Source organism: Pipistrellus kuhlii, unplaced genomic scaffold (assembly GCF_014108245.1).
Source record: "Pipistrellus kuhlii isolate mPipKuh1 unplaced genomic scaffold, mPipKuh1.p scaffold_m20_p_2, whole genome shotgun sequence".
NCBI lineage: Eukaryota > Metazoa > Chordata > Mammalia > Chiroptera > Vespertilionidae > Pipistrellus > Pipistrellus kuhlii.
In genome coordinates this window covers 152,299,224-152,319,244 of record NW_023425515.1, presented here as the reverse complement: position 1 = coordinate 152,319,244, position 20,021 = coordinate 152,299,224, and the positions used below count along the sequence as shown (strand labels likewise).

Here is a 20,021-nt window from a genome sequence, read left to right as displayed (position 1 = left end):
GATGTTGGATGTAAAGTGGATATCTAATTTCTTCCCCCCACCCCCACCCCATATGTATTTCCAAATGTTCCAGCACTATCTATTGAACAAATTTGTATTTTCCCCCACTTTTGTTTTCATTCATTAGTCAAGTTTCCATGTATCATCTGTGCAAGTTCAGTTTGGTTTTGTTAGTACATGTTCTCATTGTGCCAGTACATGTCTGGTAGGGTGATACTATATTTTCATTTATTTTTTCCAGAGAGCATCTGTTGCTCTTTGCTCTAATATAAGCATTTGCTCTTCCATATGAATTTCAGAATCAGTTTGTCCAAGTATGAAAGAAAATCCTGTTGGGATTTTAATTGCTATCACAACAATTTATAGATCAATTTGAAGATAATATCTTTACTAATATGGTATAACTCTCTATGTACTTAGTAATTTTACAATGTCTTTTAGATAGTTTGGTGATAAGTTCACAAAAGATCTGAAAATCCATGCCTGTGGGATTTATTTCTCAGATATAAATTTGTAATATAAATAATACCTTTAAAATTATGTTTCCTAACTGTTGCTGATTTGAGTTTTATGGGTTTTTCATACATGTAGTTATCTTAAACTATCATATTCATTCTAATAATTTACCTGCAGATGTCTTTGGATTTTCTGTGTACATGGTCATATAGGCACATAAGACTGTTTAGATTCTCTTTCTAATTCTTTATGTTTTTATTGATGAGAAGAAGGGGAGGAGAGGGAAGTTGAAGGGAGGAGGGGGAGAAAAAGGAAGGGAGGGAAGGGGAGGGAAGGAGAAGAGAGAAACATCAATGTGAGAGAGAAGCATCAGTGGTTGACTCCCATACGCGCCCCAACCAGGTATCAAATCCATAATCTAGATGTATGCCCTGACTAGGAAGCAAATCTGCAACCTTTTGGTATACGAGACAATGCTCCATCCAACTGAGCTACCCGGCCTGGGTCCTTTTTCTGATTCTTATACCTTTTATTTCTTTTCATTGTCTTGCTATACTTACCTCCAGATAAGTATTACATAAGTATGGTAATAGTAGCCACAAAACATGTGTATGATGTTTATTGTTTAGTTTTAGGAATATTCTAAATTTTGATTATCATTGCTTCTTTGATATGTTAGTTATTTAGAAGGATGCTTTAATTTTTCCAAATATCTAAATAGTCTTCTATTTAAACTAGCCATCTCCTCTGTACTTCCCCATTATACTGAGCTCTTTGGGTTACAGCTTTTTGTAGTGTCTTCTATCATATTTCCCATCTTACCCAAGACCAAGCTTTTTGCCTCCTATCCTGGTCCCCGGGGCTATCACCAAAGTGGAGGTCTCCAGATTATGCCCTCATTCTCAGGGTGAAAGCAGGTTTGGCACTGCCTTATTTCCCAGATTTCTAGCTCTCCCTTGTTTGTGGGCTCAGTGCCCCTGATGGTGGTTTTGGTTTTTATTCAGGATGCCAGCCTCTTAACAATTTTATAAGAACAATTATAACTGCTTGTAAGATTTGTTTGACAAGCCAAAATCAGACTAGTTATTCAAATTAGATTATTGACCTCTGTGCTTTTAATTTTATTTCTTAAGATCAACAGTCTTTCGTTAAAAGGAACCACTTATTTATGCATGCTTTTTTATATTTGTTAGTATCTGGAATCCTAACTTAAGGTTTTATCCATTATTTCTTCTTTGGGGTAATGAATACTAGAGCCCCATGGGTTCTTGCCCTCCTCCTTACTAATCAAATCTTATTGAGAGTTGGATCTGACTTGTGCTTACTATATAACTTGGCATTAAATCTAACATGTTGTTATTGTCTTCTGGTTAGGGGAGCGAAGTAACTAAAACTAATATAAAACATTTTGTGATTCTTGACACTTGCCAGAAAACTCTCTATGGTAATAGACTTTTCTTTGGTCTTTCTCATTATTTCTTTTGAATTAACTTTCAGAATGTGCTTCAAAATTGCTTAACAATGTGTTTTGAATCTTTAATTAGTTCAGTGTATGTAGTTGTGGTGCCAAAAACTATGGCAACAGCCTCAGGACAATACAAATCCCATGCACACATTCTTGTGTGGAACGCCTCCCAAAGACTCCATTGTTGTATACTTTCAGAAATTAAGTTGTGTGAGCACATAAAGGCATTATATAAAATTGAACCTGAGTCAAGAAAAATAAATGGGTGATCAAGAGTCCCAAAAGATAACAAAACAGTCCATTAAAAAAAGCCCTGGAGAAGAAACGAAAGGACTAGGAGCCTCGAGGGGCACATGATTGGATCCCTGAAGGAATCAGTCACCTTGGGCATATTGTTTAGAGTTCGCTCTTTTTCTCAAATGCGCTAGTGATTTTTTATTCAATGAAATGGCAAGCATATTTTCATAATCAATGCTACATTTCATAAACTATTGATTGTTGGCAGTGTCTAATTTTAGAAGACAGAACCTTGAAATCAGCAAGTTGGTAAAAGAACTATTACTTGAACTTTGCTTCACTGGTTTTCTGTTTTTTTCCTGTTTCACAGATTTGATCTTTATTGTTTCCTTCCTTGCATTTTAAGTTAATCTTGCTCTTTTTTCATGCTTCTTAGATTGGAATTTTAGGTCTTTGATTTTTATACCTTTTTTTTTTTTATGAAGCTCTAAACTTTCCTCTAAGCACTGCTTTGTTTCATCCCGCAAAATTTGATACCATATATTTTCCTTTTCCTTTACTTTCATAACTTTTTTCTAATTTCCCTTGTGATCATCTCCTCTTGTACCCACAGATTACTTTGAAGTATGTTGTCCAGTTTCCAAAACATTTGGTGTCTTGTTAAATGTCTTATTGTTACTGATTTCTAATTTAATTCCGTTGTGGAAAGAGAACATAATCTGTGTGATTTAAGTCATTCTTGATTTATTAAAACTTGAGTTTATGATGCAGATTATGTCCTATCTTGGTGAATATACAATGTGAACTTGAAAATAATGTGCATTCTACAGTTATCTGTTGTATTCTTTATATATCCATTAGGTTAAGCTGGCAGATAGTTCCGATCATTTATTTTGGATCGTATTTTTATATTGTCTAATTCTATCATTTGTTGAGAGCAGGGTTAATGTCTTCAACTGTAATAGTGGACTTTGTATATTTTCCACTTTAGTTCTATTTTTATCTCATGTATTTTGAGGCTTACTGATTGGGTATGTATACATTTAAGATGGTTAAGTTTTCCTGATGAATTACTTGTGACATTATGAAATGTTATTCTTTATCTCTTTCCTTAAAGTCTATTTTAGCTAATATTAATATAGTCACTCCTGCCTTTGTATGCTTACTATTTGTATGCTGTACCTTTTTAATAAGCATTTACTCTCAATGTCTGTATTACTAAAAGTGTGTCTTTTGTACATAGAATATAGCTGAGATATTCTTTTTAAGCTATTTTGACAATTCCTGTCTTTTAATTGGGAATATTTGGTCAGTTAACATTAAGTTTGATTATTGGATTTGGGTTAGTGATTTTATTGTTTTCCAATTTCTCCTCTGATTTTTGTTTCTTGGTTCCTCCTTCTCTACCCTCTTGGATTTTTGAGTATTTAAAAAAAATTTCATGTCAATGTATTTTATTTTTAGTTATATATTTTTACATATTTTAAGTGTATACTCTAAAAATTATATATCCTTAACTTATTCCAGTCTGTTTGGAGTTAATATATTTTATCACTGTGTAAAATATAGAACCTTCATAACCTTATAGGTCCATTTCCCCATGACTACGCTAGGGTTTTCATAACACCTACAAATATTACAAACTTCACAGGAGTGTTATTATTTGTACTTTAGACTATCATATGAATTTAATAATTTAACAATTAAAAGAAAAAATAAATCCTATATACTTACCATTTCCAGTGCTCATCATTTCTTTCTAAAGAAACCAATTGATATTGAGTCTGAAGAATTCCTTTAGTATTTACTTATAGTACAGATTTCCTGGTGACAAATTACATTATGATATTTTACTTAGAAAATGTCTTGTCTCTATTTTGCTTTTCCCAAAAGGATATTTTGGCTTGAGATTGAGTTTTTGAACTGACAGTTTTTTAATGGTGTTTCACTAAATACTGGACTTCAGAGTTTTTGATGAAAAGTCAGTTAAAGTTTTACTCTGTATGCAGTGTTATCATCCCACCTCTACTCATTAGCAGCTTTCAAGATTTTTCTCTTATATCTTTGGTTTTCAGTAATTTGACTATGACTGCCTAGACATATGGGGTCTTCATATTTATTCTGCGTGGTGTTTGTTGAGCTTTAAGGACTTTTGACCATTATTTCTTTAAATATCTGTTCTACTGTATTCTGTGCTTTTCTTCTAGGACTCCATTTATATGTATATGAGATCTTTTTACATTTTACTACGAGTTCCTGAGATGATGGCCTCTCCTATTCTCTTATTCTTTTAATATTTTTCCCCTCTGACCTTCAGATTAGATAATTTTTTATTGGTCTATCTTTAATTCCACTCCTATTATCTTTATTCTGCTGTTAACCTGTCCAGATATATTTTTAAATGTTATGATGTATTTTTAAGCTCTAAGATTTCCATTTATTTCTTTTTAATAGATTCTCTATGTCTCTATGGAGATTTTTCTTTTTTCAATTCATTGCAAACATTTTCCTTTGTATCCTTGAGAAAATATATACATACATATATATATATATATAGTGCTAATATGCTAAATGTCCAACCATCTGACTGGCTGCTATGATGCACACTGACAACCAGGGGGCAGATGCTCAACACAAGAGCTGCCGTGACACACACTGACCATTTACAGAGAAACAGCACCACAGACATGTCGTCCATAAAGCAACACTCAGCTTCTGCCAAGCGACACCCCACCAAATCACAGCTAGTGCTGCTGAGACCCGATGGTGCAAAATGTGGCCACAGCCCAGCCCAGCCCAGAAACAGTGGCGGTGGGCACCAGGTAATGATGTCATGTAGCAATGCCTAGCTTCTTTTTCTAGTGACTAGCCTCCTTGGAGTTTCTTCAGCCCAGGAACACAACTTGCTTTACAGCCAGGTGGAAACATTTTACACTTTAACCAAATGTCTGTGAAGCATTTTCCCATGCCTCATCTTTGATCCCCACAGAAGTCCTGGAGTAGGTAGGTAGGAAACTTTGTAGAATCCTATTTTATTTTCATTAACCAGAAAATGGAGATTTAGAAAGCTTAGAAACTTGACCTGACTGAAAAGAAGTAAAAAATGGTGGACCTTGAAAATTACTTCAGGTTTTCTCACTGTGCAGAATACAGTCAAACACTGCTGCACTTAAATATTTTGCTCTCCCTACATGATCTATAATAATAATGTGCTTTGTGTTGATATTTACTGCTATGTTGCTGATAATTTCCTGAAAGAAAAGTTGGGGTGTTTCACTGGGCTGTAAAAAGTTTAGCTTTATCAGAAAGCAGGCACAATGAAGCAAGTTTATTCTATCTTTATATATATAACTCTAATATGCAAATAGACTGAACAGCAGAACAACTGAAAAACCAAACAACCAATCACTATGATGTGCACTGACCACCAGGGGATGCAAGTGGACCATGGCAGGCATCAGCAACATGCAGCAGATTGTGGAACATGGTGGGATGGTGGAGCAGGTGAGGGGGGGTGCCAGACCAAAGCAGGATGTCAGTCGCTGTAATTGGGGCGAGCCTCTGGTGGTTACTGAAAATTCTTTGCTCCAGCATATTGCAGTCCCACCCGGCACTTGCACCTGCTGCCAGCACTGGCCCTGCTTGCACCCACTGCTGGTGCCTGGTGCTGGCCCTGATCACTGGCGCCATCAGTGGGTGCAAGCAGGTGGCTACCAGCCCCGATTGCCCCTTAGGGCTTCTCCACCTCCCCTGCTCCTTAGGGGTGATTGGGACCAGCAGCTGCCTCTCACACCCACAGCCGAGAATGGCCTGGCTTGCACCTGCTGCCAGCCCCTGGTGCAAGTCCTGATCACTCACTACCATAAGCAGATGCAAGTGGTGACTGCCAGCCCCAATCCACCCCTGAGGACTTCTTCACTTCCCCCTGCTCCTGTGGGGAAGGTGATTGGGGCAGCAGCCACTGCTTGCACCCACTGATGGTGCCAGCCCCACTTGCATCTGCTGCTGGAGTCAGCCCCAATCACTCCGCATCATCAGCAGGTGTAAGCAGGGCTGGCACTGTCAGAGCATGGATGGGAGCAGTGGCAGCAGGAGTGGGGCTTCCAGAAGACAAGGGACCAGGGGCCACAGAATGAGGGACCAGGCAGAGGATAGGCCAAGACCCATCCTTGTCCCTACCGCAGCCTCGTGGCCCACACTTCAAGGTGCACAAATTCATGCACTGGACCCTAATCCTATCTAATAAAAGAGTAATATGCAAATTGACCATCTCTCCAACACACAAGATGGCTTCCCCCATGTGGTAAAAAATGGCTGCCCCCATGTGGACACAAGATGGCCAGCAGGGGAGGGCAGTTGAGAGGGACCAGGCTGGCAGAGGGGGGAAATTGGGGGTGACTGGGCATGTAGGGAAGGACAGATGGGGAGGACCCAGGCCTGCAGTGGAGAGCAGTTGGTAGGGACCAGGCCGGCAGGGATTGGCAGTTTGAGGTGACCAGGCTGGCAGGGGAGTGGTTAGGGGGTGATCAGGCTGGCAGGCAGAAGTGGTTAGGGGCAATCAGGAAGTGAGGCAAGCAAGCAATTGGGAGCCAGCAGCCCTGGATTGTGAGAGGGATGTCCAACTGCCCACTGAGATCAGGTCTAAACGGGCAGTCTGAATCCCTCAAGAGGTTCCAGATTGGAGAGGGTGCAGGTTGGGCTAAGGCACACTCCCCCACACTCCCCGTGCACAAATTTCATGCACTGGGCCTCTAATATATATATAAAAGGCTAAGTTGACTCACACACGTGTGATATCTATAAAGTTCTCACTGGCACCAATCGCACAAGTGTGTTCCCATCTGTCATTGTTGATCGTGAATTTGGTTGGAACTTCTATTATAGATAAAGGGCAAATAGCGATATTAAAATATTTCTTCTAATTAATTTCCTTTCAATGTGGACGAATTTGTGCACTGAGTCACTAGTAGTTATAATAACTGCTTTAGATTCCTGTCTGCTAATTCTAACATCTGTGAATTTTTTAAGTTGATCTCTGTTGATTGTTTTTTTTCTTGAGAATAGGTCATACTTTGCTTTTTCTTTATATGTAAAAAAAAAAAAAATCAGAGATTGTGAAAAACTTTGGATTTTGTTATATTCCTGTGAGGAGTATTAATTATTTTATTTGTTTTAGTAGGCAACTAACTTGATTGGACACAAATTGCTACTTTATATCTGCGTGAACAATTCAAGTCTCAGCTCAGTTGTTTATTTAGTTTACCACTCACATGTATAGTTCAGAGATCTAAGAATTTTTCTGCCTCCATAGGTGTTTCAAAACAAGCAAGAGTTTAAAATACATTCTGACAGGAGTCTAGTTTTTCTTAATTAGTTGTATAAATTGTTGATGCTGATAATTCTACCTGCAAGATTTAAAGTTTAACATTTTGTTTCACCAGAATTCATAGAAGAAAGAATTTCATCTTTCAATTTGAAAACTTGAGTTCCAGACAGGATTCTGTCATTGACTATCTGTTTTTCTTTTGGCATGATATTTAACTCAGTGTCTATTTACTGGGACATAATAAAGGGGAAACATTGGTTTTATAAGAAATTGATACTTATTAAGTATTAATGCTCCAATTCATGTAAATATGAACCCGAGGCCCCAGTTATGATGATTTTGGACCAGTTCAAAGAAATGGATTAGGAGCCATCTAAAAGCAGGATTTAGATCTTGCACAAAATTATATTCCTTTATTCATAGAAGAAAGATATTCTATAGCAGAACAATGGCCTTAATTAAATAGCTCTATCTTTAACAAGATTATCAATCAATCTTAAACTGATGGTACTTTATATACTAAAATATAAAGAATCTATCCTAACTAGCATGATGTTTTAGGATTTTAAAGCTGAAAGGGACCCAAGAGACCATGGGTAGAAGGCCAGAAAGGTGAGGAAATTTCCCTCCATTCTTTTTGGGACAGTCTCCTTGTAGCTTAGATGGAGAATTAAAGAATTTCATCTTTCAATTTGAAAACTTGAGTTCCAGACAGGATTCTGTCATTGACTATCTGTTTGACTTTTGGCATGATATTTAACTCAGTGTCTACATCCATTTTATCTATAAAATGTGAATAATAGTCTATTTTGCAAGATTGTTTAAAAGAAAAGTATTTTGTATTCTGCTTTCAGAATACAAAATGGTGAGAGAGTGTAAGTATGAGGGTACACTAGTGAGGTGATTGCTATTCTTACTCTGTTATTTAATCCTCTTAAATAATGTATGCCTAAAAGGAAGGATCTGTAAACTTTTTTAGGAGAATTTCCAAGAGAGAATGATCCCAGAAAGGCCCTGGGAGGGACTCGTGAGACCTTTAAATAGTTGAGAAATGTGAGCTTGGACATGGGATTTATATTGGCTTTGAGTCTATATTAACTGTGTATATCTCCTCCTAGAAACAGTCCGCTGTAGGAGAGTTCATGTCAAACTATGCTTTGGACCACAGGGAGGAAAGGGGGAAGGGTTGGACAAGACAAGGAGGTGTGCAAGCGCTGAGCCCTTAGGAATCTTGTCTTTGACTAATGGCTTCCTGTGCCTGGTCCTAGGTAGGCGGTTAGGAAATATTTGTTGAAAAAGAAAATGACTGAAGATACTCTTGCATCTCAATATCTGGATTTGTTTTGGGATTGCCTTGCCAAGTGTAATGTAGTGCGGTGGTAGCCTGAAGGCTCTCGTTTTGTTTACAATTACCTAGTAAAGTATGTTCAAGGCTCAGACTTGTCCAGACCAAAGGAATCCCAGCGGTGGTATGGATGGATTTCATTCTTTCTTTGCCCCCAACCTTTCCCCTGTATGTTCCCAGGGGATTTGTTTGAGCTGAGTCCTGGTTTAGTTCACCCCCTTGCCCGAATCTACACTTAACTCTATGTTTATTGTAAGAATTCATTAAATGTTTGTTGAATGGGTGAATAAAAGGCACTAAATCTGTAGAAAGGCAAAAGAAAGGTTGAGAGGGATTGAAGCTGCCCAGGTGGGGAATTGCAATGAATCAACCAAGGATCAGAGCAAACAAATGACTGTTCTCTCAAACCACAGACCCAGCAAGTTTGGCTGGTTAGTGTTTAGGTGTCCTTGATTGGAAATCAATCTAGGTCTGTCTCAGCTCTTACTGTTGTTCTTGGTCTGACTCTCCAGAAAACAAGTTCTCCAGAAAACAAGTTGCTTTTTATCTTAGACAACCGTCTTCCTGGACTACCTCTCAAGTTTTACGATGTCTTTTTTTTTTTTCTTTTCATTTTTTTATTAAGGTATACTATGTGCACATATCTTACCAATTCCCCTCCTCTCCCCACTCCCATACATGCCCTCTCTCCCCAGAGTTTTGTGACCATTGGTTATGCTTATATGCATGCATACAAGTCCTTCGGTTAATCTCTTATCTCCCCCATATCTCCCTACCCTCCCCGCTGTAATTTGACAGTCTGTTTGTTGCTTTACTGTCTCTATATCTATTTTTTTGTTTATCAGTTTATAATGTTCCTTATTATCCATAAATGAGTGAGATTATGTGGTGTTTTTTTTCATTGACTGGCTTATTTCACTCAGCATAATGTTCTTCAATTCCATCCAGGTTGCTGCAAATGATAAGAATTCCTTCTTTTTTTATGACAGCATAGTATTCCATTGTGTAGATGTACCATAGTTTTTTGATCCAATCATCTGCTGATGGGCACCTAGGCTGTTTCCAAATCCTAGCTATTGTAGGTTGTGCTGCTATGAACATAGGGGTGCATGGGATGTCTTCTTAATAAGATGGGAGGTGGTCTGTTGTTTTGGAAAGATGGTATAAGAGGGGATGTGATAACTGTAACATTCATGTGGTTCTTTATTTTCTTAGTGTTTTCATGTATATTTTCTCATTTTATCCCCTTAATGACATTGTAAAATGAACAAGTATTTTTAACTCATTTTCCATATAAGAAAATTATATTTCCTACAGATGTTTTAAGTGGTTAAGGCCTCACAGAAGTGCTGAAGTGGTTGAGACAATTTTTAATTTTTAAACAATCTGTGCTTTCTTTGTATTATATTGGCTATGATAATAACTAGCATCACTTATTGAATATATGTTACTAATTAATATGTATTACTAGTGAAGCATTGTCCTTAAATCTTTTCTCCTTTAATCACACGGCTTGTTCCCTTATATCCTTTCAGTCTTGGCTCAGTGTTACCCTTCAGTGAGGTTCTCCTTGGAGACCCATTTATAAATTTATTAATTGCATCCCTCTTCTTCCTCCTTCTCTGCTTTTTAAAATATCCTTATAATTGATCACCTAGAACTTATATGTATCTATTTTTTTATTGTATATCTTTTCTAATAGAATATAAACTCTGTGAGGGTGAGGATTTTTTTCTGTTCATTCTGTACCATGTCCTCAGTACCGTGAAAAAAGTATCTCCAGGTGGTATAGCAAAGGCACTCAGAAAACATTTGTTGCATGAATTAATAATTCTCAAAAACAACTTTACAAGGTTTACTAACAAGAAAATCTATGCACAAAGAAATATTTTGTCCAAAGTCACCCGAATAAGATGTTAGAGAACCTGATTTTGAATTCAAGTATATTTAGATTCAGTGCTTCCCTATATGTGTACACAATACATAATGTTTCGGGCAGGGGATAGAGGGAGTATTGCAGAGTCTGTTACAGGGCATAACGAACCAGGTTCTGTTCTCTTTCTGTTCCCTTTGTTAGCAATTCACCTTGCTTAATTAATATATTGGAGTTTAGTTTGAGGTTTGAGTTTAGTTTTATTTTCCTTTAATGGTCTCACACTTAAAAAAAAAAAAAAGAAAAAAAGAAAAGATTCATAAAACCATTACACTACCTCATGGTGCTTTCCCAAAAAATTATGCAAGGTTGACTTTGAGTTTGTTTCAAAAGAATTGCAAAAATATTGTGTTTAGAGGAGACTCCTTAAACTTTGGAAGGAGTAAGAAAATATTAAATAAATGTTTTTACAGCAGAGAAAAAATGTTTGGTATTTGTTGCCTCTTCCAAAAATAAAAATTAGGTTCCCTCCTACCTCTGGTAAGTGGTAAGCAGTTGAATTCAGCAAACATTTGTTGAGGAATTAGTCTGTAGTGGGCATTGTAGGAAGAGAAACAAATGCTTATCCCAAGGACATAGTTAAATCACAGGAGACTGTTCTCATTTTGGTTTATTTTGCTAGACTCTTGCAGATGATGCCCTGGAGGAGAGAAGTGCCCCCTGGGCATTTAGGAGAGGCAGAAGGGTGGTCTAAATAGATGATGGACCCAATTTACTGTGGTAGTACTTTGGGTTATATTAAAATTATCATATGTTTTCCTAGAATTTTAATATATGGTATTTTCCTAGTTTGTGTTATATTTTTATAAAAGGTTGTTTATTTTACATGCTAGTTCATGTTTACTTAACAAATACTGCTTCATGTGAGTTATCTCATTAAATTTTTACCACAACCCTGTGGTACAGACACAATTTCTCTCCCTTTGTTTTAGAGCCAAAGAATTGAGACTCAGGTGTATTAAGTGATTTCTCAAAGTTATTTTTTTAATAGTTAGAAGGCTAAGATGCCTTTATTTAAATGTTTAAGTTTTAGTTTTAATTATAGTTGACATGCAATATTAGGTTAGGTTCAGTTGTACACCGTAAGGATTATACATTCCTATACCTTGCAAAGTGATCACCACAATATGTCTTGTTTCCATCTGTCACCATACATAGTTGTAATGATATTATTGACTATTCCCTATGCTGAACATTGCATCCCTGGGACTTATAACTAGAAGTTTGTACTTCTTAATTTCCTTTCCTTTTAAAAAAATATTTTATTGATTTTTTTTACAGAGACAAAGGGAGAGGGATAGAGAGTTAGAAACACTGATGAGAGAGAAACATCAATCAGCTGCCTCCTGCACCCCTCCTACTGAGGGATGTGCTTGCAACCAAGATACATGCCCTTGACCAGAATCGAACCTGGGACAGGCTGACGCTCTATCCACTGAGCCAAATCGGTTAGGGCTTTTTTCCTACTCATCCCCCCACTCTCTTCCCCTCTGGCAGCCATCAGTTCATTCTTTGTATGAGTTTGTTTCTGTTTGCTTATTTTGTCTTTTTAGATTTCACATATGGTATATAAGTGAAATCATATTGGTATTTGTCTTTCTTTGTCTGAGTTATTTCACTTAACCTCATGCTCTCTAGGTCCATCCATATTGTTGCAAATGGTAAGATTTCATCCTTTTTTATGGCTGAGTAATATTCTATTATATATCATATCATATCATATTTTTATCCATTCATCTATTGATGAGCACCTAGGTTGTATCTATCTTGGCTATTGTAAACAACGCTTCAATGAACATAGGGGTGCATATATCTTGCCAAATCATATTTTTGTTTGTTTGTTTTCTTTGGATAAATACCCAGAAATAGAATTGCTGAGTCCTATGGGAGTAATTCTTTTAACAATTTTGTGAGGAATCTCCATACTGCTTTCCATAGTTGCTGCACTCATTCACAGTTCCACCAACCGTGCACGAGGGTTCCCTTCACGTCATCACCAACACTTATTTCTTGTCTTTTTTATAATGGCCATTCTGACATTTGTGAGGTGATATCTCATTGCAGTATTGATTAGCATTTCTCTGATGATTAGTGATGTTGAGCAGCTTTTCCTGTGTCTGTTGTTCATTTGTATATCTTCTTTTTTTTTTTTTCCATCTGTATATCTTCTTTTCTTTTTCCATCTGTGTATCTTCTTTGGGGAAAATATCTACTTAGGTCTTCTGCTCATTTTTAAATTGGATCATTTGATTTTTTGATGTTGAGTTGTATGAATTCTTTATATATTTTGGATATTAAACTTTTATCTGTTGTACCCTTTGCAGATATCTTCTGCCATTCAGTAGTTTGTCTTTTCCTCTTATTCATGATTTTCAATAAGAAGATTTTCAAACGCTGTGCAAAAGCTTTTTAGTTTGATGTAGTCCCATTTATTTACCTTTGCCTGAGGAGGTATAGCCAAAAAAATATTGCTAAGGTCATGTCAGAAAGTTTACTGCCTATGTTTTCTTTTCAGAGTTTTATGGCTTTCGGTCTTACATTTAAGTCTTTAATCCATTCCCAAAATCATTCTTGAATTAGGTGGTAGGTAGAACCAGGATCATAATAAATGTGGTCTAACTCTAAACCCCATGTTCTTAACCACTGTGCTATGTTACTTTTCATACTTTTTCCACTGCCAAATTTTCTACATTTCCAATTTTTTTTTTATTGAAGGTGGTTTATTCTCTTCTGAGAACATTGCACATCAGCCAAAGTAATATAAACAATATGTCTAAACATTTTAAGTACTATGATGAAAGTTTAGCTGCTAAATGATGAAAAGATGGAGTTTAACTGCTCAGTTGATATGGGTAAAACAGTGATGGGGTGCCTTCTGTGCTGTTGGGGAAAAGCCTTTTAACTCGAGTAAAGGGGCCTTATGAGGAAGGGCATTCTGATATTAATGGATCATCCTGCAGGAGCATAAACAAGGTATAAAAACAATGAAGTCCTTGCTAAAACTGGTTTGGCTCAGTGGATAGAGCGTCGGCCTGCAGACTAAAAGGTCCCGGGTTCGATTCTGGTTAAGGGCATGTACCTTGGTTGCGGGTACATCCCCAGTGGGGGTTGTGCAAGAGGCAGCTGATTGATGATTCTCTCTCTCATCGATGTTTCTAACTCTCTATCCCTCTCTCTTCCTCTCTGTAAAAAAAAAAAAAAAAAAAAAAAAAAATCAATAAAATATATTTTAAAAACAACAACAATGAAGTCCTTGATTTCTTTGAAGAGAAGACTTTAGTCCTTTTCACAATGTATTATTCTATCATTAATATAACTTAAGGCAGTTGGTTCTAATTTGCGTCGTTTTGGAATTTCTATGGGCTACTGATTTTATTCGTTGCATTTTTGTTGTTGTTGTTGTTTGTAAGTAAATGCTTCCTAAATATGAACTTTTATCTAATGGAGTGAGTGAAAAATTGCAGCTGTTGGGCCAGGAAGTAGGATTACAATATAACATAGCGAGCTTCTTTTCATCACCGGGAGTAAAGGTTGATGACTCTGGCTTCCTTAATGTAGAGCTGTGGCTGGTAAAGCTTTTGTGAGTGCAGTTTCCCTAAAGAATGCAGCAAACCCTTAGCTCCCTCGTAGAACTCAGAGGCTCTCTGGTATAAAGCTTTGATAATAACTGGGATACTGGGAGAGCTGCTCAGCCAGCTTCTTGTGGGGGAAGAGGGGGAAGTGATGAAACAAGGAGGGCCAGGAGAGAGGAAGCAGTCTGACAGCTCCCTATCTCATATTTAATAAATAACTATTTTGAATTTAAAGTAGTTAACTCTTGTTTATAGGTTGAGGAACAATATATACAGCCTGTGTTCCGCATGCCTGTGTATAGTATTTGGAAGTTAAACTACGTGTGTATGCATGCATGCATGAAAGCTTTCATTCCTGTACTAAATATAGACCAGCTGACTTCAAGGGTACACATTGTACATTATTAGCCAATGTATGTGCCTGGTGTCCAGATAAGCTGAGAAAACCCTGCCTGCCTACATCCCCACCCCTTCCCGTATACTTGCATATTCTTTGTAATGTACTCCCGTTGAAAACATAACAATGCAGTATATATCTACATATACAGTTGTATTCTGTGCATATGTTTATAGTGTTTACAACACAGTGTTCACTTTTACATTTTTATATATATGCCTATAACAATGATAGGAGAAGGAAATCCCTTATGTCTGCCACCACCAGGCACAAGTACTTTAAGCTTGGAAATTCTGGTTATAGGTTTCCTATGTTGTTGTTTTGAAGGAAAAAAACACACACACACAAAAAACCCCAGAATAGTCCATTTCCTTGTTCTCTTAATTCCCACACTGTGTTCCGCTGTTGTGACTGAGGCAGGGGAGAAGGAAGTGGTGCAGGTAGGCCCAGCTGCAGCCAGCCAAGGGAGGGGCGGGTTGGCCTGTGGGACAGGGCAGGAAAAGACATGTGCGCTCCCACCATGCACCTCCCAGCTCCAGCTGGAACTGAAGCTTTGCATGTAACTGCAGTTCATATGTGTGTTCATGCCTTCTTTCAGTGAAGCCAACCCTTAGCTTCAGACGCAAACCCTCAAAGCTTCATTTAACTAGAGAGGAATAGAGTGAGCTGCTATTCTAAAGGCCAGGAAGACTTTATCATGAGGAATGAATATCCCACTGAAAATTGAAACAAGCTCATTTTACACACATTGCCAACATCTCAAGGTGGGCTAGTACTCAGAAGTGCTGGTGAAAAGGTAGCAGCCAACATTTCTCCAAATCGTCACCGTCCTAACTCCATTCCCCTCCCCAACCCCTCAAAACTGCTGCTCCTTCTAGAAAAACAAAATAACTTCAAATCATCTGCACCAGCAGAATACATAAACAGAAACTCAGCTCAGACTGCATTTTAAAATCAGGTAAGAAACTTAAAAGCAGGGACCAGCTCATCTCTCATATATTCCTCGGTGCAATAGAAAATACTTATAGCAATGATGTGGAGGAATTAATTGCTGCTAATATAAAAAAACACTCCTGGATTGGCTAAACACTTTGAAAATCTGGACCCACGAAATAACACATGGCATGATCAAATTGGAAGCTTACCAAGAATTACAAATTATTTTCATACTATAAGACCAGGCAGGTAGAGATCATGTTGAAATACCTGTTTGTGGGCATTCACTAGTGGTGGTTACTTAAGCAGCCTTTAGACCTTTCTATGCTCCAAAGTTCGTGCTGGTTCTTCTTCAAAGTTATCAAGAAATGTCACTGTCACCTCCACTGACACCCGTGTCGGGGCCACCTTCCAGGGGCAGGCGTTCGCAGTGCATCCCAGGGAGACACGCAGGCCATGGCAAGCAGCCGTGTCCTGCTTCTTCTGTTTGCAATCCTCCCTGTCATCAGATCAGGGATGAGAAGACCTTGCTAAATCCAACTGTGAGCTGGAGAATGGTATCAGATGCAGCTTGGCAAGGGAACACACAGAAGAGCTGGGAGGAGGATATAATAAAATGGTTGTGGTGGAGGCAGATATCCTCATTCCTCTGGTTTGGGACCCACATGGGAAACATTACGGGTGGTGTTGTTTCTAGCAAGTCTTAATAGCAGCGCCCTTTCTGCTTGCACCTCGTCGAATTGGTCTGCGTGAGTGCTGTTGTTTTTTTCTCAATAAAAAATAAATAAAAATGGAACCTCTCTATTAGTGCTTAGAGTTGTATGCCTGCATCATAAAGCCACCTCAATCTCAGGCATTGCTTTGCCGCTGCTCAAGTGTCTTGAAACGGAAGTCGAGAAGAGCCTTTTCTAGCTCCCGAGAGAAGCACAGGACAAGCGGCTTCCTTGTGTGAAGGTAGGGTGAGGAGAGGATGTGCTCCCGCCCCTGCAGTTGTCATGCCATTCTCCAGATTCAGAGGGTTCTGGATATTCTTCACCAACTGGAGAAGTCAAGTGTTTATAAGACGCTTCCTCTTGTACTGTTATTTTCCGTTCGTTTTAAAGGGAATCTGGGTTACAAAAGTTTGTTACCACACCTATGGAATACACTGTGCACCGTGTCTTGCGCTGATTTAGCTTTTTGCGGTGGGGAACGAGGAGTGACATTATACTTGCTACAATTGAGCTGTATTGCCATTATAAGGGCTATGTATCAACCACACCCTAAAATGGCACAGTACGTATTAGCTTCCATTGGAAAAGCGGGTCAGGTTAACATAATATTATAAGGAGAAATGGAAACACCTAAGTCATTGTTTGTTTGCTCTTTTATTGTGTCTCAAGATTGCCTTTACAGCCCTAACCGGTTTGTCTCAGTGGATATAGCATCAGCCTGCGGTCTAAGGAGTCCCAGGTTCAATTTCGGTCAAGGGCATGGACCTTGGTTGCAGGCACATTCCCAGTAGGGGGCGTGCAGGAGGCAGCTGATTGATGTTTCTCATCGATGTTTCTAACTCTCTATCCCTCTCCCTTTCTGTAAGAAAAAAAAAAAAAATCAATAAAATATATATTTAAAAACAAAAGATTGTCTTTACAGGAATTGGATTTAATAAGATATTGGCCACAATGAGGGTGAGGAAGTGGCTAGTGACAGCAGTTACCACTTCATTGGTGGCAAGTGTTTGATCAATAGACTCTCAAAGGACCCTAAAATGCTCTGGTCAGTTAGCTCCTAACTGGAGGGTAGGTCTGGTTTCACTCTTCGTTTATACAGAAAACATTTCCCGAGTACCTGCAGGGTGCCGGGCTGTAGCCCAGGTTGTCAGCTAGGTTCAAGATGAGGTAGTATTTGTGTTGGGTGTGGAGAAAATAGTGTGGGCTAGAATGTACTTGCCTGTTTCAAGAGCCCTCCCATCGGATCCTTGGTTCCTCTTGTCCGCCCTCCCCACACTCCCTTCCCCTGTGACGTGGAATGCCTCTAAGTCCCACCTGGTGTTTATAGGTTTGCACAGATATTTATATTCTAAATAAGAGCTTTCCATGGTAAGAGTAAAGGGACGGGGTTTTCTTTCCTTTTCCACTATCGTGTCTTTCTTTTTTTCCTTTTCTTTTTAAAAAATATATTTTATTGATTTTTTTACATAGAAGAAGAGAGAGGGATAAAGAGTTAAAAACATCGATGAGAGAATCATCAATCAGCTGCCTCTTGCACACCCCCTACTGGGGATGTGCCTGCAACCAAGGTACATGCCCTTGACCGGAATCGAACCTGGGACTTTTCAGTCCACAGACCGACGCTCTATCCACTAAGCCAAACCAGTTTCAGCCACCATCGTGTCTTTCAAAGACCACCAGTGAAGTTCTAAGTTCTGAACCTGGAGACTGTTTCCTCAGTGATTAATGTCCTATAAAATTTATCTCAAAAGCTGTGAATTAAACGGCGGAGGATATTCTGTATCCTGTGGCTCCTGCCTCTCCCCCACGCCATAGCTCTCTCAGCCTCTTCATTCTTTGTAAGGTCAAGACTGGGTTGAGCTTCCTCTTCCTTGTGAAGCAGCAGGCTGTAAACTTTCAAGGCCTGAGCACTTGCTTATTTTGGTTTAAAGGAACCTCAGCTCAGGGGCTCCTATTACAGAGCCAAGTGAGGAGAAGTGGGTTAAAGTCTGCCTTTCCCTTTGCTGCTTTTGTTATGATCTGATTGTTAAGGGTGCAGTCGGGTGAAAACCAGGGCAAGAGTCCATTGAGCCCTTGCGTTGATAACCTTGGCTTTCAGGAGACTTAGGTATGTGTTTCCAGGACTCTCCTAGAACACCTAATACAAACCGCTGCCCAAGCCGAACCCCGTTGTGACCTTGACAGCAAACCTTGCACTCTGCTGAAAGAGAGAAGCTGCCATGCTCAGCCAGTTCCCAGAGCTCAGCCGCCTCTGGTTCTCTGGCATGTCAGCACTTGCCTCCTGTTTTTTCCATTGCACTGCTCCCCAGCTCAGCCACAGGGGCCTCACCTCTCACAGGATTGGGGTATGTGACCCTGGAGCCCAGGGAGCCTTGCCCATAAATCTTCCTGGTCCACCTGCAGTTCGTCTGTCAGCAGCTGCCCTGCTTCTCCGCTGGATGTGCTATTCTCCCCCCCACCCCAACCCACCCCCCTCAGACAACCCCAAGGCCTCTGCAGGCCGTTGGAAATTCAGACCGGCCCTGTCCTGCCTCTGGGTCTTCATCCATCTTGCCCTGTTTCACTGCCTGCCATGCCCAGTCTTGGCTCTCCTGGGTGATTTCATGAAGCTCAAGCCAATAGTGGATGAGTAGCCACAACATGTCTGTGGCCAACTGCCCATCAGGGCAAGACTTACTTCAGAGCAGAACTAGACAAACCCAGAATCTCTGATTGGCTCGAACCAGACATAAGCAATATCCATAGGTTATCTGCCCTTTTCTAGAATTGGAAGCAGATTTTTTTTTTTCTAGTATGGCAAATAGTATATTGTATGGGGAGCAAATGAACACAGCAATAAATGCTTTTAAGTATAAAAAGGCATAGTGCAGAGTGGTTCCTGACTATGGATTTGATCTAATTATTCTGCTTATTAGCTGAGTGACCTTGGGCAAGTTAATCTATCAGAACTGTCTATAAAAATAGCATATAGTGATTACCAAGGGTTGTGAGGATTAAAAGGCACCATGTTAGGTTGCACTTTCAAAGTGCCTTCACATAGTAAGCAATCAATAAGTTGGTGTGTTAGGGGAAATAGAATCCTTAAAATAAGGAAAGATCAACAGTATGAATCAGGATATGAGTGACACAGATGGTGAATCCTAGGCAATTATTGAATAAGAGGGTCTAACAAGCCTTGGAAGAAGCCAAAATTGGATTGGTACCGGGAAGAATGAGTGTAATTTAATTACTTTGATCTGGGAGAGTTCACATTTTTCTGCAATTTGGGGGTGCTTGTGTAGCAGAAAGAGAATAGAGTAGCGATTAGAAGAAGTGGTCTCTGTTTTCTACATTTATTCAGCATGAGTTTGGGCATACCACTGAGCCTTGACTTCCTGATTGTAAAAACAAAACAAAAAAATTAAAAAAATAAAAAACAGGGCTGGGGAATGCCGTCTCTCCCCAGCTCTCAGGGTTAGTAGAAGGGACACTTGAGATGAGTCTTGTAAAAATGCTTTAAAATGCAACCTAAGAGGGAAGTCATTATTGGACCCTTACGAGTAGAAAGGGGGGAACCCCAGAAGATTCCTTAGCTCCCTAAGATTGTCATCATGTGACTTACGTGGCAGTGCTGTGGAAGAAGCACTGACAACCCTAGAAAG

General features: G+C 39.1%; 1 protein-coding gene across 2 annotated transcripts in view; it reads left to right on the top strand.

Annotated features, from left to right (window-relative positions):
• The window catches only part of CACHD1 (cache domain containing 1), a 233,661-nt gene that overhangs the window by 93,396 nt on the left and 120,244 nt on the right, over nt 1-20,021 (top strand). The gene's annotated exons all lie outside the window — the stretch shown is intronic.